This window comes from Dipteris shenzhenensis, chromosome 19, assembly GCF_047967505.1.
Source record: "Dipteris shenzhenensis isolate YYH24624 ecotype China chromosome 19, Dip_SZ_1.0, whole genome shotgun sequence".
NCBI classification, from domain to species: domain Eukaryota; kingdom Viridiplantae; phylum Streptophyta; class Polypodiopsida; order Gleicheniales; family Dipteridaceae; genus Dipteris; species Dipteris shenzhenensis.
The window spans coordinates 32,521,469-32,546,081 of NC_141614.1; the positions used below are offsets into that span (position 1 = coordinate 32,521,469).

At 46.8% G+C, this 24,613-nt stretch overlaps 1 pseudogene; it reads right to left on the reverse strand.

Moving 5' to 3' along the window:
* LOC147890362 (putative oxidoreductase At4g09670) overlaps nt 1-17,064 on the reverse strand; it is a 35,320-nt pseudogene extending 18,256 nt beyond the window's left edge.
* Between the last annotated feature and the right edge of the window lie 7,549 nt (nt 17,065-24,613).

Genomic DNA, 24,613 nt, shown 5'->3' on the forward strand with positions numbered 1-24,613 from the left:
CTTCTTTTGGCCAAAGATGAAAAAGCATATTCATGAATATGTGACACGGTGTTTCTCGTGTCAGGTAAGTAAGGCCGAGCGGGTGAAGCCACCCGGACTTTTACAACCCTTGGAAATACCACTAAGTAAGTGGGAGAGCATTTCCATGGATTTTATTGTAGGGTTACCTGCAACACAAGGAGGGTATAATTCTATCCTTGTGGTGGTTGATCGTCTAACCAAGATGGCTCACTTCATTCCGACTAGAGAGTCTGTTAGTGCCCCGCAAGTAGCGGATTTGTTTATTAGACATATTTTTCGTCTGCATGGATTGCCTAGATCCATAGTGTCAGACAGAGATGTCAGGTTTACCGGTCACTTTTGGACTGCGGTATTTGAGACACTAAGGACTGAGTTGGGAATGAGTAGTGGGGATCATCCTGAGACGGATGGTCAGACGGAGAGAGTCAACCAGACTTTAGAGGATATGCTGAGAGCATATGTGTCATTGAGGCAACATACATGGGACAAGTGGTTGCCATTGTTGGAGTTTGCCTACAATGACAGGAAACATTCATCTACTGGGTTCAGTCCGTTTGAGCTGAACTATGGTTATAGGCCAGCCAATCCAACTATAGTTGGAGTACCTCAGAAAGTGCCTAGTGCCGCGAACTTTGTAGTTCAGATGCGGGAGATGCTAGCACTTGCGAGAGCTAATATCCGCCAGGCTATGGATAGAGCCAAGGTGTATGCGGATGAAAATCGGTCTATAAGAGTATTTGAAGAAGGAGAAAAAGTTTTTCTCAGAATTCCTTCGCACTCGAAGTCGTTGACTTCAGGAGAGTGTGCTAAGTTATCACCTCGATACTGTGGGCCGTGGTTAATTCTGAAAAGAATAGGCAGTGTAGCCTATAAATTAGAATTGCCACAGGGGTGTAAGGTGCACCCGGTTTTTCATGTTTCACGCTTAAAGAAATTTTTACATACTGGTGACTCACTAATCGAAGGTGTGGTTTTGTTTCAGGAGATAGAGGATATTGCAAGGCGCAAACCAACAAGAATCCTGGACCGAGGAACAATGCAAATACGAAATCGGAAGATACCCACGGTGTTGGTTGCATGGCATGGTCAGCCTCTATCCGAAGCTACTTGGGAGTCCGTATATCAGTTGCGGAGAGTGTTCCCAGACTTTATCATCGAGGACGCTGATGTCTGAAGAGGGAAGGAATGTTACGCTCTAGCCGAGGTAGCATGACCTCGGAAGAATCAGTCGACATTTCCCTTATAGGATCTATCTTTGTAATATATGTGTTTGCGCTTTATGTAAATGATCGGGAGGGATTAATGTCAAGGTCCTAGGTGAGGGCTGATAGCACCGGACTAGATAGATCTGAGACCAGGGGCCTAGTGCAAAGAATGTGCCTAGGGGCAAGGAATTAAATGCATCCCAAGAGAGGGGTGAACTGTTGCATTAGTAAGGCCCTATATGGATGACATATGGCATCTAGATCTATCTAGGGAATTGGGGTGTCAAAGCTTGTGAGAGAATGGAGAATTGGGTAATTACGTGATTTCAAAAATAGCTCTCTCTCTCTTGCTTTTGAGCTTTGGCAGTTTGGCTGGGTGGTTAAGATGGTGCTACTCCCGTGATCAGAAAACGTGGCTTGGAAGAGAAAGTCGTGATAGGGAGCAAGGTATCAAACACATCTTTGGCATCCACATTAGGCTGTCTTTTGCAATCCAAGCAAGGTAAGGCTGCACAACCCGCAAAAATAACATCCATGCTGACGATAATCTTCCTTGTAGTGGGCTGAAACAACTTGTAACCTTTGCTGTTAGATTTAACCTATAATTTATGCCTCTGCTGAGAGGGCATATGAACAAATGCCAAAGATCCAAATACCCTCATGTGAGAAAGCACTGGCTTACGACCTGTCCATGCCTCATTAGGTGTAATTGCCTTCCAATGCAACGAGTAGGTGCCCTATTCAGCACCATAGTTTGCACACATGAGAGCATCTACCCAAAATCTATCAGGCATAGACTTGCCCTTAAGCATACAGACTGGCCATTTCCATTAAGGACTGGTTCTTCTGCTCTGCGACACCATTCTATTGCGGGGTGTAACGAGGAGTGCATTAATGGATGATGCCCTGGTCTGCCAAAAAATCAACAAACTCTTGAGGCATATACTCACCCCCCCATTTGTATGGAGGGTCAAGAGTTTACATCCACTCTTGTTTTCAGCCATGGCCAAAAAATTCCTAAAGCATGCAAAGACATCAGACTTGGCCCTGAGAGGATAGACCCATGTGTGTCTGGTATAGTCATCCACAAAAGTGACAAAATAATAGAAACCCCCAAGAGAAGTTGTTCGCATCGGACCACAAACATCACTGTGCACTAGCGCGACTTCTTGGATGCACCAAGGGTCTCATCTTTTGGGAATGAGAACCGATGCATTTTACCTAACAGGCAGCCCTCACAAATGTATTGCTTAGTGCATGCATCTTTGGAAGATCCAAAACCATGTCTTGTGAATGCATTTTAACCAGACTTTTATAATTGAGGTGCCCCAAGCTCTCATGCCATAAGTGTGTGTCTGAAATTACAGATTCTGCAGCATAGTTGAGTGCATCAGCTTCAATAACTAGCTATTTTTCATATGCATCTAGATGATGCCCTCTAGAAATAGTATCATTTAAGTACAATGCAGTTGCCATGCCAGTAGTCATAAGGGGCACAATGAATAGCATTAAAGACAACCTTGAAGCCATTGATAGAGATCCTCAACCTAGCCAATTCCTTTGATAGGATAAAAGGCATTGTTTGCACAAGTGACAATGCCCCTTTTGGGAGCATCACTCAAGGTCTAAAATAAATTCCTACAGCATCCAATGACGGATTATAATGGCATGTCACAACAAGGGCCCACTCATCATGAGCAAAATCTGCTTCCTCATTGCTGTGCACATGGGCTTATGACTGCAAGTCTCTACTATTGCTTCTTCTTCTCGAAAGCAATGCACTTCCGTGTCATGGCCTGGTTTCTTGCAGTAATTACAGCACTTCTACCCATCAGCGAGGAAAAAGAGGGTGAGGTGCCAGATGAAGGTTTGGGCTTGCTGTAATTTTCCCCCCATTTGCCTTTGCCTCAGTGATTTGGGCAAAGGCCTGAACTGCATGAATAAAAGCAGCCCGGTTTTGACGACTCTGCTCCTCCAGGAGTAGGAAAACAACTAGTGGTTGGGGTTATCCATGGCCAATAACCTCAATGTTGTATCAAATCCTTGGTATGAGTCAGGGAGCCCATCAAGTGTCATAGAAACTACTGTGCCTCTAAGACAATCTCACCCATATTAATAAGTTGCTCATGAAAGTCCTTGACTTTGGTGAGGTAGGCATCTATGATGCCCCTTCCTACATGTGTACACCGTCAAGTTGTTTCCTCAAAAAGGCAACTCTGGCCTCATTACGAACGTAATACAAAGGGGCCAAAGTATCTCATGCATCCTTAGCTATCTTGCAAGATATGATGTGAGAGATAATAAATCTCTTGCATGCAAATGCAATTAAGGCATGTGCTGGGCATCCCTAAGACCCAGTGGGCCTAATCTGTTGTAGGAGGATTTGGTGCAGCAACATTAGTACAGCCAGTCTTTGATCCAGATACAATACCCCAAAAAGTGTCGACCCCCAACACAACTATCTACAACTGCATTGCTTGAGAGACATCTCTAATCCGTACAGCGTACACCCCTCAATCAGACAGCTAGACTTGTACAGACGATGGGGCTAGTCGATGCTATATGATTGAAGCTGCCCGTTGTACGATTGACGAACTGAAAGCGTGACTATACAAATGAATCAACGACATGCTACCATACGGATGTATCACCACAACTCGTGTCAGGAAACGTAAACATGTCGATGATTGACAAGCAGCAACAACACAAGCCTATATGGACGATGACGATGTACAGACAAATCCAAATAGCGGCCGAGATCTATATGGACAATGATGTGCGACGATTGCGGTATTTGGCAGCACTTTGTACGGATGGAGCACAGAGCTGGTCAGAGCCAAGAGCAATGGGTAACTGATGCACAGGGAGGCAAGTTGGATTATGCAATCCTACTCTGATACCACTGTTGGGTGCAGGGAGCAATGGAATGGAGATGGAATGCAAGGAAGCAAACAACAGGCTGAGAAAACTCAAGTATACTTGCAAATGGATAATGAAGAAAGTACAAGAGTGGCCAATATATGGCCCCAGAGTCAATTAGTCAACTAAGGACTAAAAATGTCTTAAGTGAACTAGGTGTACTAAGACTAAATGTTCCAACCGGTAGGCCATACCAGGGCTAAGTGCTAACACCTTTGACATGTCCGTCGCCACTCTCCAGCCTGTTTGTTGGCCAAATCTCCCCGCCATGTAGTCGCTAGTCTGCCCCATGTAACCCGCCTTGGATCTAGGCTTGCTCTTGGTTTCATGCATCCGTACTAGCCTCCAAACGTTTCGTGCTCCTGCTTTCATGTAACCCACCTTGGATCTAGACCTGCTCCTGCTTTCATGCATCCGTACCAGCCTCCAAACATTTCGTGCTGCTGCCTATAGCATCCCGTACACAAGTGCCACATGTTCCAGCAGTTCTTGCAAGGTCTTGAGCTGATTGCAACCTATTCCATGCTGTCAATTCTGTGCAGATCGGCTCCAACCTATTCTTGGTAGACACGTGGCTATTCCATACAAATTCTGTCCTCCAATGCAGCTCCAAACTGCCAGGTAAGCTCTTGATTGTGCTGCCCACATGGCAACCCATGTGGCAGCCCCTTTTCATGTTTGTTGTGTGCGTATGCTGCCCACATGACAACCTATGTGGCATCTTTCTTTCCTGTTTATTTTGGCACATTTGTTGCCCAAGCCAATGTGTTGTCCATGTGGCAACCCCATGCTACCCTGGTCCCCCTCCCCCATGCTCTCCTCATATGGGGGCTCTCAACCGGGGAGGGGACCACCTAGTTTCCAACCCCTTTTCACCACACATTGTGGGCCAATATCAACCCGTCGATGTAGATAGATACTCCATCAGCTCCCATGACAAAGCCCTATGGAACAACTCGGAGTGGTTGTCCTCCATTGGTCTTTCAACCCATGGTTCTTGCTCCTCCATCTCTCCACAAATGAACCATCCAGGAAAACAGGCCTAATCCAAATAAACTTCAGAATACCTCGATCGTTAGCTCCCAATGATCTCTCAAATAAGTACCTCTCTAGCTTCAGCACACTCTGACCTCTTGTAAGTGTTCATGTCTCCACTGCTAAGGCTTCAACAAATCCGCCATCTCCCTTCTAATACCCTGCTTTTGAGCTATGGAGAAACACCTTCCTTCCAATCTCTCATCACGTGAGAAATGCAAAGTAAAAAATCTGCCCAAAAAAAAGATTTGGCTCTTCTTCATATTCAAACGACAGACTCTTCCTTTGTCGTGGATCATATTAAACAATATGTACGAGATAATGACGCAAGAATTCTCGAGCTTGAGACGAAGCTGTACGGCATGAGGATGGAGGAAGGGGATGTTAGAAATGACCCAATAGAGGGTACATGCAGCGGAAGACTTATAGTAATGCCCAGGAGCTCACACAGTGTGCGGTGTGGGTGTGGAATCACAAACTTCTTTACTTAATGTGCATAAAATAGGTGTGCAGACTCATCAATAGACAATGAACTAGCTAGATATAGAAGACAGGTCCCTGTTCCACTGCTCCAACCTGCTTGTGAATGGCTGCTCCAGAAGGTATGATGATCACAACACCTTGCTGCCCTAGAAGACAGCCAAGGTCCCAGCCCTTAGGGAACTCAGTCTGCAGCACTCCTTCAACTCTCCTTTACCTCCAAGATGAGGCCAAAGGGAATGCCTTCAGGCTGCTCCTATCTGCTCCACTTTCTGCTGGATGTTGGATTGAGGCCCGAGCCTCTCCTTTTATAGGCCCTGAGGCCTGGCAAAAATACCGACTGGTCAGCCCTATTTTGAACGACTCAGTCTGGCTGAAAACCGACCTGGTTGGCTGTCCCTACCAGCCCAACCAGGGCCCTATATAAGGGACTTCACTAGGCCCTTTGCAGCCTTTGTTCCATGCAGGGACCCAGCCCTCTTGACCAGCCTAACCAAAGCCTGGTTGGCTGGCTCAACCAGCCCCAACCAGCTCTACTGTTGGCCGACCTGTTTGCTGATCTGTCCCGCCATATTCCTGCGCCATCTTTAGGGTATGTTGCAGGCCATGTGCCTACCCACAGACCTTGCCAGATAGCTTGCCATGTAGGCACCTGTACACCGGGATACCCCGCCATGTCGTGCTGCTCCAAATATGTCTCTTCCAGGCCAGATCTATGCCATGTATGCATCGCCATCTGCCATGGTCTCGACGCCATGTGTTGCAGCCACTTTGATGCGTCCAGGTACTTTCCTTTTTCTCTCTTGGGCACATCTTGCCCTAGGTCTCCCTCCCCCACGCTCTCCTCATTTGGGGGCTTACAGATGGGGAGGTGACCTTTCCAACAGGGGATATGGTACAAGACCACGTCACTAAAATGAAGGTAGTCAGGAACAAACTCTCAACAACGACGGATTCAGCGAGGATGGCGAGGCTTCTAGTTGCCATGCTTCCCAGGAGCAACAAAAGCTTCTTCATGACAATGATTGCAGGGCAGAGCGTGGCACCAGTGACATTTAAGGAACTTGTGCCATTGCTTCTGGAGGAGAAAGCTCAAGAACTGAAGTACGAAGGATCTAGTCATGACAAGGCCTTTTATTCCAAGGACAAACACAAAGGCGAGGGCAAACTTGGCGATGGCAAGCCCAAGAAGAAGGATGTCAAACTTGAAAAGGATGAGAATATTTCGATGATGAGAATAAGAAGAAAAGGAAACATCAAAAGAAGTGCTTCTACTGTGATACGCTAGGACATTTTGCAAAGGATTGTAGAAAGAAGGTAGATCAGAAGAAGAAGAAAGACTTTGATCAGAATTCAGAGAGACAAAGAGTATGTCAGCACATGTGGTAACAGGAGAGCTTTTCTTGGTGACATTTCCATATGTTCCTAAGGTAAGGCTTGAAAACCCTAATGTAACAGTCAGGATGTTTGATATCGAGATGTGGTCAAAAGAAGAGTCAGAAACCTTTGCGAAGTTGAAGGACAACGTTGAGTGCTTGGATTGCTTCAGCTGCTTGGCTAGTAGCATTGACATGAGCGAGGATTCTTCAAAAGGATCTATGGATTTAGAGTAAGATAAGAGCTGTGAGATTGAAGGAGGTATTATAGAGTTATACAGTGTGGTTCATTGTTCCTCCATGATGAGGTGCATGGTTTGCTTTTAGAGCAAGCAAGGGGTGTTAGAAATGACCCAATAGAGGGTACACACGGTGGAAGACTGATAGAAATGCCCAGGAGCTCACATAGTGTGCGTTTGGGGTGTGGAATCACAAACTTCTTAACTTATGTACATAGATGTGCAAGCCAGTAAATATACAATGCTCAGAAACAAATATAGAAGCAACACTTTATATTTCCGTCCATCCACAAAGTAGGACAGGATACAATACCAAAAGGTTCTCCTACTAGATGCCAAGCACTTCTAGATCTCTGAGCCCGCGTGCTCCACCTCGAGCATATGTAGATTCTCTGTCTAGATCCCTTCCACCTTGCTGTCCGGAAGCCAGCCTAGGTGGGCTGACACTCTAGCTCAGTCTGCAGCTTCTCCTAGGTCACCTTGTCCTCTTGAATGTAGGCCTAAGGCTCCCCCTTTTCTGTTCCTGTCTGCTGTCCTGAGGGCTGCTCTAAGTGATGAATGAGTGAGGCCCAATGGCCTCTTTATATAGGCCCCAAGGGGGCTGGCAAAAACCGTCCTGGTAGGGGAATATGGGCCGACCAGACTGACCCTCCCTACCCGACTTTGTAGTCTGTAAACTGGCCTCCAGGCAGCCCTTGATTGGCCGACCTGGGGCGGCTCTTTTGGGCTGTGCTAGACCCTAAGGGCAGCCCATATAGGTCCCTACCCTTGGGTCCTTCTAGAGCTGGATGGCTGCAACTGTTCCGCCATCAACAGGCCCTTCTTGTAGGCACCCTTGCCCTGCCATGCTGCGCCATGTGCTCCTGCCCTCTGCTAGGCTCTCTCCAGCCACGTGTGCAGTGCCGTACTGAGCCATACTGCTGCTGACATCAGCACCATCTCTTCGCAGCACATAGCTTCTAGAAACCCTGCATAATCTGGCCTGCTCCAGTCATGGACAGTCATATGGCGATTCCGCCTTTGTTCTGCCCTCCAGAAGGTGCCTTCTCTTCCAGGTAAGTCCATGAATATGCTGCCCACATGGCAGCCTGTTTGCCGCCCATGTGGCAGCCCCTCTATGTGTCTTTTCCTTGCTGTGAGGTGTTGCTCATGTGGCAACCCCCTCTCCAAGCTTTTTCCTCTGGGCATCTCTTGTTGCCCTAGGTCTCCCTCCCCCATTCTCTCCTCATATGGGGGCTTATAGATGGGGAGGTGACTATTCCAACACCCCCTCTCACCGACACATCCAGGCCCAATGCCAACACGTCGATGGCGATGCTCCAGTAACTCCCTGGTCGTAGTCCTCTGGAACTTTTTGATGTCGAAATCTTTTCCTGGCTTTTCATCTAGTGGCTCCTGCTCCACCAGGTCTGGTTCTACTTCCGCACACCATCCTGGTACACAGGTCCATCTTTGGTAGCACCTCCTAGCACCACCATCTTCTGTCACAATCCTACCTTTGAACTCGAGCAATCCAACCGTCACGATCTTTCAGTTGTCCCCCTCATAGTGAGTGAACAACCTGGAGTCTTCTAGGCACCATGCTCTGAGGGTCTGTTTCAACTCGTCCTTCCTTTGGAAAGGTCTGCAACCAATGAATATTTCCAGATAACCTGGACCATGAACTCTCGCTAAGTTCTTAAGCACGTACTCTTCTGGCTTCAGTACTCTTTGTTCATCACCTTCTAGCAGTCTGCGTCCGAGATTTGAAGAAGCACCAATACTTTCCCTTCTGCCTTCGAAGAAGGCCAATTCCTTCCAATCTCGTATCACCTGAGACGCATGAAGAGCAGAGAGTCTCCACAACATGCTATAAAGGCTCAAATGCAAAATATCAAGTACATACCAGACTATTGTACTGCCTGCTTGCTTGCTCTAAAAGCAAACCATGTACCTCATCGAGGTACCCACCAAAAGTCTATGTAATCCTTTATTGTCCCCTTCTGAAGTACAGCATCCATCTGACCATGAGACCCTAGGGCCCTCCATGGAATCCACCCTCGTGTTAGTATCGACAGCCACACACATGGAAGGTACCAAGCGCTCCATGTTGTGCTTCACCTTCATAAAGGCATCTAACTCCTCGTCGACCCACATCTCTATGTCAGACATCCTTACTGTGGTTTCTTGGTCAACATATCTGACCTCGGTAACACTCGGTGATGTCACTAGGAACAACTCTTCGATTATCACATTTGCTTTGGCCTCTCCCTCTAAATCTGAGTCGGGCTCCTTTCTTTTGTTTTTCTGATCCGCCTTTTTCTTTCTACAGTCCTTTGCAAAATGTCATGGCGTATCACAGTAGAAGCACTTCTTCTTCTGCTTCCTCTTGGAAGTGTCTTCATCATTAGAGTCGTCTTTCTTGGACTTGCCACTGTTAGGCTTGCCCTTGCCTTTGCCAACGTAATCCTTCGCCAACAGCGCCTTGTCGGTGGAAGAACAGAGTCTGCCGTAGTCCCTATGATTAATGCAAGGGCATGGGCATCTCTGTCTTCCCAAGCTTCGAGCTCCTCTCTGTCTACTGCCATGAGTATCTTCCCTTTCTTGTCCACAATGTCCTCCGGCTTCGCCTCCACTCCCATTGTCAGCTTCCACAACTTCCGAGCCACTAAATGACTCCAGATCTTCACTTTCTAGATGGGGCAGTTGGTCCCATCTAGCTTCCCAGACTCTCCGAAGTTAGGGATAGTGAATGAGAGAAAACTGGGGGAGGAGGAAGGGAGAGCAGGGGCTGAAGAGGCTGTGGCGGTCGACATCTCTGGTGTTTATCCCACACAGCAAAGTCAACAAACTCAATTTTTAGTAGACTAGAACTTTGAACGCACCTGACTGAACCTGAGTCACCCTCCTTCTCGCAAGGGCACTGTCCTCCAGTCGTGGAAGTCGATTCCCAAGAGCTTTTGAATCAGGGTCATCCTTTAGCAAGGTCCTTGCCTTCAAGCTCCCACACGTGTGAGCCTCCTACTTGGGCTCTGATACCATGTTAGAAATGACCCAACAGAGGGTACACACAGCAGAAGACTGATAGTAATGCCCAGGAGCTCACACAGTGTGCATGTGGGGTGTGGAATCACCAGCTTCTAAACTTATGTGCAAAGATGTGCAAGCCAGTACATAGACAATGCTCAGAAACAAATATAAAAGCAACACTTTATATTTCCGTCCGTCCACAAAGCAGGACATGATACAATACCAAAAGGTTCTCCTACAAGATGTCAAGCACTTCTAGATCTCTGAGCCCGCGTGCTCCACCTCGAGCATATGTAGACTCGCTGTCTAGATCCCTTCCACCTTGCTGTCCGGAAGCCAGCCTAGGTGGGCCACCACTCTAGCTCAGTCTGCAGCTTCTCTTAGGTCACCTTGTCCTCCTGCATGTAGGCCTAAGGCTCCCCCTTTGCTGCTCCTGTTTGCTGTCCTGAGGGCTGCTCCAAGTGATGAATGAATGAGGCCCAATGGCCTCTTTATATAGGCCCCAAGGGGGCTGGCAAAAACCGACCTGGTAGGGGAATATGGGCCGACCAGACTGCCCCTCCCTACCTGACTTTGTAGTCTGTAAACCGACCTCCAGGCAGCCCTTGATTGGCCGACTTGGGGCGGATCTCTTGGGCTGCTGCAAGGCCCTAAGGGCAGCCCATATAGGGCCCTACCCTTGGGTCCTTCTAGGGCTGGATGGCTGCAACTGTTCCGCCATCAACAGGCCCTTCTTGCAGGCGCCCTTGCCCTGCCACGCTGCGCCATGTGCTCCTGCCCTCTGCCAGGCTCTCTCCAGCCACGTATGCAGCGCCGTACTGAGCCATTCTGCTGCTGACATCAGCACCATCTCTTCGCAGCACATAGCTTCTGGAAACCCTGCGCAATCTGGCCTGCTCCAGAAGGTGCCTTTGGCAATTCCGCCTTTGTTCTGCCCTCCAGAAGGTGCCTTCTTTTCCAGGTAGGTCTATGAATATGCTGCCCACATGGCAGCCCATTTGCTGCCCATGTGGCAGCCCCTCTATGTGTCTTTTCCTTGCTGTGAGGTGTTGCCCATGTGGCCACCCCCTCTCCAAGCTTTTTCCTCTGGGCATGTCTTGTTGCCCTAGGTCTCCCTCCCCCATGCTCTCCTCATATGGGGGCTTACAGATGGGGAGGTGACCATTCCAACAAGGGGATCATCTGGTATGTACATTCCTTGTGTAGTCATTTGAGCCTTAAGCAGTGGTGCCAATGATAATGGCCGGGGCTTCCACATCACGCGTCAGTGCCAACCAGTCCCTCACTACTAATGGATCCGCAGGTGTCGTAATCGCCGCCACCGCTGCGGTGGCCGGTGTAGTCACGCTGGGCTATTCCACTTCCATGGTAATCTCCCAGTCAACCTCAACACCAAATTTCTCTGAACTTTCATCTTTGATAATGGATAATTTGTTCCATCTAGCTTGCCCGTCTCCCCAAAATTAGGAATCGGATATCTCATGGCCAATTACAATGAGCTGAGAGAGATAGAGATAGAAAGGCATAAACCTGCCTAAATCCTGAGTCAGACTCCTTGCAAGGGAATTGGTCCTTCAAACGTAGAAGATGATTCTCTCAAGCTTTGAATCAACGTCGTCCTTCCCAAGGGTCCTTGCCTTCAAGCTCCCACCACTTGTGAACTTCTGCCAGAGCTCTAATACCATGAGTATAACAATGCAACGAATCCCATAGGGTAAAGGTTATGTACAGTGGCACATTTGGAATCCAAAACTTCTTCCCTTAATGTGTACTTACATAGATGTGCAACGAGTAAGTGGACAAAATGCACAAAAGAGATGTAGAACAAAAAAAATATATTTCCGTCCAAGATGGACACAATACAAAGTAGATGTACTACCCTCTACCAGTAGGAGTGCAGGCTAGATGTGGACCCCTGAAGACACAAAACACTGTTCCCCTACCTCTGTTGCACTTCCAAAACACTTGGCATTTGTGCTTCCTATGAGGTTATGTGGGCCTCATCACCGTGCCCTACAAACACACCTTCAGGCTGCTCCTCCCAGACAAACACAAGGCAGTGTTTGACTTGGAACTTTGACCTCCTTGCTGCTCTGAAACACAGCCACTGATAAGGCACAAGCTTCCCCTTTGATCCACCTTCTTAAAGCTCTATGGACAGCCAAGGATGAAGACACCATTGAGCTCTTTGATCTCTGCCAACAGCCACCTCCCTTGCTGCAAGAGAATGCTCCTATGAAAGACCTTGAGACAGGCTTTGTGCAGCACCAATCTGCTCATAGAATGGATGGTGAATAAGACTAAGAGGGCTCCCTTTTATAGAGCCCAGCGGGACCTGAAATAACCGACCCAAACAAAGCCGACACCTCGTCTATGGGACCGACCCTGTTGGTCTGTGGGTTCAAACCCACCTGTAGCCAATTGGCTGCCCTGTTGGTCCTGCCTGACCACGCGGCAGTCCACCAATGGCCCAGGCTCCTTTGCCTTGTCCTAGGACTGCTCTCGACCCTGTTTGCTTATCAGATCTACCTGCCATTTAGTCACCAGACTGCCCCATGTAACCAGACTTGGATCTGGACTTGCTCCTGCTTTCTTGCATCCGTACCAGCCTCCAAATGTTCCGTACAACTGCATGCACCAACCCGTATACACGCACCACGTGTTCCAGCAGTTCTTTCAAGGTCCAGGGCTGATTGCGATCTGTTCCATGCTGACAATCCTGCACAGATCTGCTCCAACGTATTCCTCATAGACACGTGGCTATTCTGTACCACTTCTGTCCTCCAAGGGAGCTCCAAACTGCCAAGTAAGCTCTTGATGTCGATATGGCAGCCCATGTGGCAGCCCTTTTCATGTTTGTTCTGTGTGAGTACACTGCCCACATGACAGCCTATGTGCTGCCCATGTGGCAGCCCTCTTTCTTGTTTGTTCTAGGTAAGTTTGCTGCCCACATGACAGCCAATGTGATGTCCGTGTGGCAGCCCCATCCTACCCTGGTCCACCTCCCCCATGCGCTACTCATATGGGGGCTCACAACTGGGGAGGTGACCACCTAATTCCCAACAACCCCACTCAAGTACCTAAACATGGGACCAATCAAATGCACATAATGCATATCGACCGAGCAACTATTAAAGAGGATGTTTACAGTAGCCTTGGGTGTGGTCCTATGTACATGAAAGAGTAAAAAAGATACAAGACAAGATGACAAACGAATAGGCCTAATAGGTTACGTGAGAAGGCCAACCAAACTTGAACTAGCCCTTTCAATAGAGCTGACTGCCACCAACCTCAGGGTGAAATTAGAATTAAAATCATAGTGTATTGATCCCCCAATTTTAAGTCAAGCAGATAAAGAGTAGTTAAAAATAAACTTCCTCACTATGAACCTGATGGGGTACGTGAATCCACGTGGCAAGCTGAGCTGGCATCCTGAGGTTGCAGCCATGACATGTGGCATGGGACACATGGCAGCCCATGAAGGGGCATAGGGCACATCGCAGCCTGTGGGGACATCTGGCGGACCATGCTTGTACTATGGCCCCACTCACACTACAAGAACTCTAGCCGCCATGCAGTATGCAACCCACCAAATTCCAAGGGGGGCCAGCCCACCATGCCAAAATGGGAATACTCTCTCCCCCTTCATTTGCACACATTTTTCTCACCCCTTACTCTCCTCCAGCCTCCTATAACAGTGCTTCTCCATGCAGTTCTGCCAAGCAACAGCTCTACTCCACGCGGCTGAGCAACAGCCATGCCTTGCAGTAGAGCTTCTCTATAGCTCATTCTCCATGCAGCTCTGCAGAGTCCCTCCTTGGAGCAGGCCTTTCCCCATGCAGTCCTACAGTAGTACCTGCTTGAAGAATCCCTTTTTCCCATGCAGTCCTGCAGCAGCACCTTCTTGGAGCAGCTCTTTCTCCACGAAGTTCTGCAGCAGCAACTTTTCTTCTTGCAGCAGCATCTCCTTCTACATCAGCTCCTCCTGCTACAGCCCCTTTCTTTGCAGAAACTCCTCCTACAGTAGCCCTTCTCCTAGAGAAGCTCTCCTGCACTAGCACTCCTTCAAGCTGTTTTCTCACACAGTGCTGCAGCAGAACACTCCCTCTGCAATCCTACTCTCTAGCATCAGCTATACCCAAAATTTGAGGCAAATCTGTAGCAGATTTACATTGTTTCTTTAATTGTACATAGCTTTTGATATTGCATCAGAGAACTAGAAGCACAGAGTTATGTGTTTTCAAAGCATTGGCTAAGTGTTCCTGATGTGTGCCAACAGTGGTAATAGTGCAGGCATCTTCCCTCACAATCGGAGAGGCCTCGGAGCCTTGAGCAGCCTCGCTATGCTACGTATTGCTATGTATATAGGCTTACTGCTCAACTTCCAACTTCAATTTCAAACCTTGAACATAGCTCCGGCTACAGTCTAAGTCCTTTCTAGTTTGATCTCAAGTTTGGAAGGTGTTAATAAGATTCACTTCAAACTTTGGTCTTGTATCTCATTCTAATAAAGAGCCTGGATAATGGGGTGGGCCCCCCTATCATGTGTTCATCTTTTCTCAAGCAATATTGTATATTTCAGCTTCTATCTTTTCAGATCCAAGCAATATTCCGTAATGTTATGAAAAGCAACCTTTCCCCTGCCCCTTTAAAGAGAGCACTCAAAGGTGTCAACCTTCCTCTTGGCGACCACATTTGGGCTTCCACTTCCACATGGATCTAATTACAACTATTGATATCCCAATCAGGGTTGCCTACGTTCGATGTACGGAATGTTCCATACATTCCGTTCTGTTCCGTACGGCCCGTACGGTCGACTGCTTTTTTAGAATTTTGGCCAATTAGGGTTTCCGTTTTCTTCAAGTTTGAGGCCAGCCTCTCCTCCAAACCTGCATATATACCTCTCTCACCCCTCCCCCTCTCCACCAAGCACTCTTCCCTCTCCATCTCCCTAGCCATCAAGCAGCCTGCTGCCCACATCTCCATATCCCTCTCCCGCCCTCTCCCTCTCCCTCTCCTTCTCCCTCTCCATCTCCCTCTCCCTCTTCCTCTCCCTCTCCATCTCCCCCTCCCCCTCCCTCTCCATCAAGCTCCCCCTCCATCTCCATCAAGCTCCCTCTTCATCCCCCTCGTCCATTTCTTCCCCATCACTTCTCCACCTCCATCAAGCTCCCTCTTCTTCAAGCTCTCTCTCCATCTCCCTCAGGCCTCTCCATCAATCTCTCCCTCCATCTCCATCTCCCTCTCCCTCTGCATCAAGCTCCCCCTCCATCTCCATCTCCCTCTCCCTCTCCATCAAGCTTCTCTCCATCTCCCATGGGCCTCTCCATCAAGCTCCCTCTGCATCTCTCTCTTTCTCCCTCTCCATCAAGCTCCTCTCCATCAGGCTAGGACCTAGGGCCTAGGCCCTAGGCTCTTGCATGTAGTAGTAAAGCTTTTTGTAAAACTTTTTGCATCTATATTAGACCTTGGTCCCCCTTTTTGTACTCACTATTTTATGTCACGAGTCACGACTCGCTACTATTTGTAATGATATATCTTCAGTCCTTTTAACATGAATCATGATATATCTTCGGTCCTTTTAAGTTTTTCAAATTGCGCCTATGCAACATGTAGAATGTTTGTGTTTCACTTTCAAGAATCAAGTCATGGACATGTTTGTGTTTCAACTTACTCTAAAACTCTAAAATATCTCTCTTTTTTTTTTGTATCGACCGTACCGTCGGACGTACACCTAAGATTTTTTAGTTCGTTTAGTACCGCACTAATATCGAACGTGATTGTACGTGTCAACCATGATCCCAATAAAGTCTCATAAAACATACGAGGAAAGCTCAAATCTCCATTCTCACATGATAGAAGCTATACTGTTTGGAAATAGGCTGATACAATACCACATTGGCCTCTGCTAAACTTGGGGAAAGGGGTATTCATTGAGGATGTCATTTGACATTTCAAAACGGGGGTTATACAAAAAAAAAAATTCCATATGAGAAATTACACTCACTATTTGAATAGACAATAGGTCAGACATTGAAAAGTAATTACTGCAGAACACTATTCAATTAAGCCTTCAAGGTTGCTGCAGTTGTGCAGACAATTGTAATCTCAATTGAAAATACAAATGCACATAATTGAAGGTGTCAATGAAATGCCACATGTCGGTGCACATAAACAAATATATGGCTCGTGCATACATAGGTTGCCCAAAAGGCAAAAGGGTGTGCTTGCAATAGAAATTCGAATTCAATTAACAATGTAAAGATTCAGCAAGATAACTGTTTCAATGCATAATCCTGCGATAACAATTTTGGAAAAACTTACCGCTACAAGCTCTCCAAACAAATCATGATTGTTCAAAATTTCTTTCATTCTGGCAGCTTGGGGATGATGTATCCACAGTGCACCATCCATCAATTGTACACCATGCTTTTTGCAAGCCAAAATCATTTTCTCAAGATGCTCTGTTGTTATTGCAGGCTTCTCTAGTAGCACATGTTTCTTTCTTTCTGTAGCTTTTAGCACCCACTCTAGATGAAGAGCTATAGGAAAAGGAATGTAAACTGCATCGACAGCTTCATTGTCCAGCACACTTTGGTAACTTCCACAAACCTTTGCTTCAGGAGGGAAATCATTGGCCCTGGTAAAACCTTGTGCCTTTTCTAAAGATCAACTCCCAATAGCAGACAAACAAACACCTGGTGTCATTAGAATCGCCCTTGACAATTTCCTAGCAATATTAGCACATCCTAGGATGCCAAACCTAACATAATCACCCATGACTTCGTCTTCCTTAACCCTCTTCTGGGATGTCAATGAGCTGGGATGACCTGAGACAGACAAATCATGCAACAAGTAAACTTTCAAATGTCAAACTAGTACTATTCCTATTCATTTGCCCTGTCAAAAGAAATAAGACATTACATAATAGCAGTCGCAAGCCTAAACTTTATAAAGGTACACAGCCAATGAAGGTTGTAGTCTTGAACACAATCTATTTAAATAAAGCCCACAAATTCCTAATAGTATATACTCATTGCATTAAGTTTCTGTTTCAGGTTCTTGACTCACTGTGATTCCATATAGAAGTTTTGCCAAATTTTTGCAACCAGTGTTGGAAAGGTCACCTCCCCATCTGTAAGCCCCCATATGAGGAGAGCATGGGGGAGGGAGACCTAGGGCAGTACCCAACAGGAAAAGAGAGAAAGGGGCTGCCACATAGACGGCATCATGGCTGGCATGTGGGCAGCACATCTAGGACTGTTAAGGGCAGGACACAGGGCCAGGAAAGTACGGAGCAGAAGCAAGACAGTCTGGGACAGATTGCAGAGGATCTAGGACATGGAGGCGCACTGTTTGCAGAGGCGCAGACATGGCAGGGAGTGCAGGCTCAGATCTGCAGCAAGGAATGTGACTGGCAGTGGGGAGGAGGAAGGCCTTTTATAGGCTGCATATTTGCCTTGAATGGAGGGCCAAAAGCCCTGGAAGTTTGGGCCATAAAAGGCCTGAATTGTGAGCCCTTTAAGGGCGGTTTTTCCCAAGCAGTCTGGTCGGTTTTCATACAGACTGGGTCGGTTTTTGTACAGACTGAGTCGGTTTTTTTGGCCAGGCCCTTGAGGGCTATATAAGGGGGCCATTCAGGCCTCATTTCACAATCATCTGGAGCAGCAATTCCACCAGCAGAAGGAGCAGCAGCAGGGCTATCTTTGGGCCTACAGTCAAGAGGAGAAAGTAGTACCTTGTGCTGCAGACTTAGCTTGCAGGAAGCTGCCCACCTAGACTGGTTTCTAGACAGCAAGGTGGAGAAGATCATTCTAGACGGAAAGTCTACTCACGCTCGAGGTGGAGCACGTGGACTCTAGTCTAGAGATAGCCAGCAGATAGGAGAAGGACTTTTGTGGTAAGATCAGAGGACCACACCATTGGTGGGACTCTGGATCTGTCTCTTTTGTATTGTGTCCATAGTTGTGGACGGAAATATATTATTTGGTGGTTTCTCTATTTGATTGGTTCATTGTCTATTGATGAGTCTGCACACCTATTGAATGCACATAAGTAAAGAAGTTTGTGATTCCACACCCACACCGCACACTGTGTGAGCTCCTGGGCATTACTATAAGTCTTCCGCTACGTGTACCCTTTGTTGGGTATTTTTCTAACATGGTATCAGAGCCCAAGTAGGAGGCTCACAGGTGTGGGAGCCTGAAGGCAGGGACCTTGCTGAAGGACGACCTTGATTCAGAAGCTCTAGGGAATCGACTTCCACGACTGGAGGATTGTGCCCTTGCAAGAAGGAGGGTGACTCAGGTTCAGTCAGGTGCGTTCAGAGTTCTGGGTTACTGCATTTGAGTTTGGTTGACTTTGCTGTGTGGTATATACAGCAGAGATGTCGACAGCCTCTTCAGCCCCTGCTATCCCTTCCTCCTCCTCTAGTTTTCTCTCTTTCACTATCCCTAACTTTGGAGAGTCTGGGAACCTGGACGGGACTAATTACCCGATCTGGAAAGTGAAGATCCGGAGTCATTTAGTGGCTCGGAAGTTGTGGAAGCTGACCACGGGAGAGGAGTCGAAGCCGGAAGACATGGTGGACACTAAAGGGAAGGTACTCATGGCAGTAGACAGAGAGGAGCTTGAAGCTTGGGAAGAAAGAGATGCCCATGCCCTGGCAATAATCATAGGGACTACGGCGGACTCTGTTCTTCCGCATATCCAGCTGGCCGAGACGTCAGTAGAGGCGTGGGCCACCCTGAAGGATCTGTACGAGACAGATAATACCTCCCGGATCGTGCTTCTTCAGCATCAACTCTACAATCTTGATATGGAAGAAGGCGATACGGTGCATGATCATCTGACGAAGGTCAAGGTGGTGCGGGATCAGTCAGCAGCGATTGGTCAGAAGACAAACTCATGCCATCTGGCCTTGATGGTACTGAAGAGATTGCCTCGGAGTTTCAAGAGCTTTGTTACAGCTGTGACAGCAGGACAGAGGACCAAACCTCTGACATTTGAGGAGTTGTGTCCCTTACTGCTACAAGAGGAAGCTCGGGAGAAGCTCTACAACGGGGACAAAGACGACAAGGCGATGCTGGTGAAGGATTCCGCAGGCAAGGGAAAGGGCAAGCCTAACAGTGGCAAGTCCAATAAAGATGATTCTGATGACGAGGGGACTTCGAAGAGGAAGCACAAGAAGAAGTGTTTCTATTGTGATACGCCCGGACATTTTGCAAAGGACTGCAGAAAGAAAAAGGCGGATCTGAAAAACAAGCAGGAGTCTGACCCAGATTCAGAGGGAAAGGCCAAAGCTAATGTGGTAATCGAAGAATTGTTCCTGGTGAGATCACCGAGTGTTACCGAGGTCAGGTATGTTGATCCCGAAATCACAGTAAGGATGTCTGACATAGAGAGTTGGGTCGACGAGGAGTCAGATGCCTTTGTGAAGGTGAAGGACAGTATGGAGTGCTTGGAACCTTCCAGGTGTGTAGCTGTTGACACTGACACGAGGGTGGATTCCATGGAAAGCCCTGGGGTCTCATGGTCAGATGGATGCTGGACTTTAGAAGGGGACAGTACAGGATTACACAGGATCTTAGCAGGTGCCTCATTGAGGTACAGGGTTTGCTTTCAGAGCGAACATTCAGGCAGTACAACAGTCTGGTATGTATTTGATATTCTGCATTTGAGCCTTTCTAGTATGCTGTGGAGAGATTCTGCTCTTCATTTGTCTCAGGTGATAAGAGATTGGAAGGACTTGGCCTTCTTCGAAGGCAGAAGGGGAAGTATGGGTGCTTCTTCAAATCTCGGACGCAGATTGCTAGAAGGTGGTGGACAAAGAGTACTGAAGCCAGAAGAGTACCTGCTTGAGAACTCAGCGAGAGTTCATGGTCCAGGTTATCTGGAAATATTCATTGGTTGCAGACCTTGCCAAAGGAAGGACGGGTTGAAACAGACCCTCAGAGCATGGTGTCTGGAAGACTCCAGGTTGTTCACTCATTATGAGGGGGACGACTGGAAGATCGTGACGGCTGGGTTGCTCAAGGTCAGAGGCGGGAATGCGACTAAAGGAGGTGGTACCAAGAGGTGCTACTAGAGATGGACCTGTATACCAGGATGGTGTGCGGAAGCAGAACCGGACCTGGTGGAGCAGGAGCCACTGGATGAAAAGCCAGGAAAAGATTTCGACACCGAAAGGTTCCAGAGGACTACGACCAGGGAGTTACTGGAGCATCTTCATCGACGTATTGGCATTGGGCTGAGATGTGTCGGTGAGAGGGGGTGTTGGAAAGGTCACCTCCCCATCTATAAGCCCCCATATGAGGAGAGCATGGGGGAGGGAGACCTAGGGCAGTACCCAACAGGAAAAGAGAGAAAGGGGCTGCCACATAGACAGCATCATGGCTGGCATGTGGGCAGCACATCTAGGACTGTTAAGGGCAGGACACAGGGCCAAGAAAGTACGGAGCAGAAGCAAGACAGTCTGGGACAGATTGCGGAGGATCTAGGACATGGAGGCGCACTGTTTGTAGAGGCGCAGACATGGCAGGGAGTGCAGGCTCAGATCTGCAGCAAGGAATGTGATTGGCAGTGGGGAGGAGGCAGGCCTTTTATAGGCTGCATATTTGCCTTGAATGGAGGGCCAAAAGCCCTGGAAGTTTGGGCCATAAAAGGCCTGAATTGTGAGCCCTTTAAGGGCAGTTTTTCCCAAGCAGTCTGGTCGGTTTTCATACAGACTGGGTCGGTTTTTGTACAGACTGAGTCGGTTTTTTTGGCCAGGCCCTTGAGGGCTATATAAGGGGGCCATTCAGGCCTCATTTCACAATCATCTGGAGCAGCAATTCCACCAGCAGAAGGAGCAGCAGCAGGGCTATCTTTGGGCCTACAGTCAGGAGGAGAAAGTAGTACCTTGTGCTGCAGACTTAGCTTGCAGGAAGCTGCCCACCTAGACTGGTTTCCAGACAGCAAGGTGGAGAAGATCATTCTAGATGGAAAGTCTACTCACGCTCGAGGTGGAGCACGCGGACTCTAGTCTAGAGATAGCCAGCAGATAGGAGGAGGACTTTTGTGGTAAGATCAGAGGACCACACCATTGGTGGGACTCTGGATCTGTCTCTTTTGTATTGTGTCCATAGTTGTGGACGGAAATATATTATTTGGTGGTTTCTCTATCCGATTGGTTCATTGTCTATTGATGAGTCTGCACACCTATTGAATGCACATAAGTAAAGAAGTTTGTGATTCCACACCCACACCGCACACTGTGTGAGCTCCTGGGCATTACTATAAGTCTTCCGCTACGTGTACCCTCTGTTGGGTATTTTTCTAACAACCAGTACATGGTGCAAAATATTCCAATTCCAGCCTCCAGGTCTCCTTATCCTTTATACAGGCTATGTATTGTTCCTACTTCTGAAGCTTGTACAACCTTCATGTTGCAGAACATAGCGTCTATTTACAGTCTGGTGAAGCTTCACTGTAAAAAGGAGCATCATCTTCATCACATAGACTATGTAGTTTGAACATATTGAAGTGTCATCTTCATCAATAGCAATGTGGAAAGAGTAGTTGTATGCATCTTCCATTGATGATAGTCATGGCTGGACGTACAGAGACAATATTTCTTTCAAAACTTGGTTACTTGTTTAGTCTTCATCAACATGGTTTCTGTTTTAGGTTCTTGAGAGCAGTCGTGCTATGTCCAAATATTCAAAGAGACAGCCAAAAAAGTGACTAGCACACGAGGGATACCTATTTGAGATGATGTTCTTTGGCAAACCATGGAGTACAAAAATGTGAGATATGAATAGCCATGCAATGTCCGCAGCTCAAGTGCTCTTATTGAAGTGTGCCATTTCAAACACCAATGGACAATTAGCATTATCTGAGCATTTACTCACTACCCTCAGAGCAGTATTTTTGGGTTTCTAGGGTCCATGCTACTCTCGGAAGTTGGGATGAGAGCAAGCTCAAAGGAGAAACTCTTCTGTGTTGCTTTGTAGATTTCAAGAAGGCATTTGATACAGTCCCGAGAGGTGGCCTATGGAAAAGAATGCAAGACCTCGGAGTCCCTTTGGCACTAAGGGTAGGCATCTCTCGCATATACGAGAAGGTATCATGCAGACTCAGGCAAGAACATGAACTGTCAACCGCCTTCCAAAGTAATATGGGGGTGAAACAAGGTTGCCCTCTTTCACCCACACTGTTTGGAATATGCATTGACAAGCTAGAAGAACTGATTAATGAATTTGCAGCAGAAGAAGGGATACAAGAGCCCAAGCTTCGGCTATGGACTCACTCCACAGGTGTACAAAAGTAAAGATAATAGAACATGCTCATATCTGGAACAATACTTGGAAAGTTATACAAACCAAAATGTACAACATGCTTCACAACTTGTTTCTATTTTGGCCCCCCTTTTTCTTAGCCACCTAACGTCATTCCAGCTTTTTCTCCTTCTTTTTCCTCTTTCCTATTGAGATTCCCTTCACGGAACACCACTAGAACGTGGTTCAACTTGTTCCTTAAATTTTCATTGCTTTTTTAGTGATTGGTTGGGACCATGTCATCTCCACCATTTTCTCCTTGTATTTCTCTTCTTTCTATTTCGGACAAGCCCAACGAATGCCCTAGAATCTCTCTCTCTCTCTCTCTCTCTCTGCCCCCCAAGGACGATAATAAAATTCTACTTCTACTTCTCTCTCTCTCTCATCACAAGGCGATTTGATTAGGCTCATCGCGACTCTCTCTCTCTCTCTCTCATCACAAGGTGATTTGATTAGGCTCGTCGCAACATGAAGTCCCAATTCTTGTTCGGTTTCTAGGTTGCATTATGTTCCATTTGCATGGCTGAAGTGGTAGGTTGGGGCTTTTAGTTTGTAAATTTTATTACATGTTGCCTCGATAGTGTGGTTGCTTCCATGGCTGTTTTCTTTGTAAAGGTTAGCAATACTTTTTGCCATTAAATCCACATTTTGTTGCAGAAGATGTATTAAATGCGACTCTTCATCTCTTATCCAAATGTTGTATGGTCTTTTCCCAGGTTTCGATGTGAGTGGCATAATTGTGGTCATTTATTAACAATACCCTTTTTTGTTCATGGTTCAAGCTCTTCAATTCCATTGCTTGAGTAAGCGAGTGGCCATCATATAGGACAAAAAAAAGAATGATGGAAAAGTTGATGCAATGTGTGAAGGCAACTGAAGACCAAGGGAGGGTAGCAAGTGGAATTCTGAAGCGCAAATAGTGCATTGTTGTCTGATGTAACATTTTGAAGTTCATGTTGGGGCGGCACTTTTGTTTTTCTTGAAACCATGTGTTCATAACCATTGTCAATGGCATTACTTCGGAGCATCTCAAACATCATGTTGTAAGTGTATGCTAGGTAGAGAGATATCAAACAAGAGAGCAAGGTGGTTTTGTTTGGTTTTTTATTGTTGAATTCTTTATTCCATTTGACATTGTACGAGTCCATCAATTGTGGAATCCATTGAGAAGGACAAATATTTTATGTCTTATGTCATGAAGAGTGACAAGGTTATGTCCTTACAATTGTTTTTGTGTGTATTGACAATGCATTGCTTTTGGATGCTCTATGCGTTGGCTCAAAAAATTGCTTGCATATGCGAGCTTGAAGTCCTTAAGTACAGAAATTGATTTTGTTAATATTTAGATTAGGAATATGTGTGAATGCACGACAAATAGGGATGCAATGTATCACATAACTTTTGTATGTACATTTTCATAGATCAGAATGTTTACAATTGAAGTAACCTCATGGGGTTGGTTTGGACTGTACATTGCATTTACAAGGGTGAGCATATATATAAGAACAAGAAATTGAACAGTAGAGCACAACCACAACAATACTAAAAGGAGAGAAAATAACATGTGCAACTGGCAAGCTATTCACAATGAGTAGCTGCACGAGAAGAACCTCCCAACTAGGCAGTATTTGCAAATGGGATCACAAACTGCAAACGATCAATAGTGAACTTTCCTGTGGGCCTCTTCCCCAGCATCATGGATCATATCGAGAGAATGCTTTGATTGTGGAATTCTAAGATTGGACCATGATGGCTACGAACCTTATCTACATAGGGGACACGAACTTGTACAACAACTTGGGTGGCATCACGCAAGACAACAAAACCTTTTGGAGGAGGCACTTGAGAACTACTTTGGATACCACCGCAACTACAACAGTAGTATGATTGCACAGGAGAGAGAGAGAGAGAGAGAGAGAGAGAGAGAGAGAGAGGAGAGAAGAGAGGGATAGGCCCTTACAGTGTTATTTTTTGTATATTGACAATACATGGCTTTTGGATGTATATGCTTT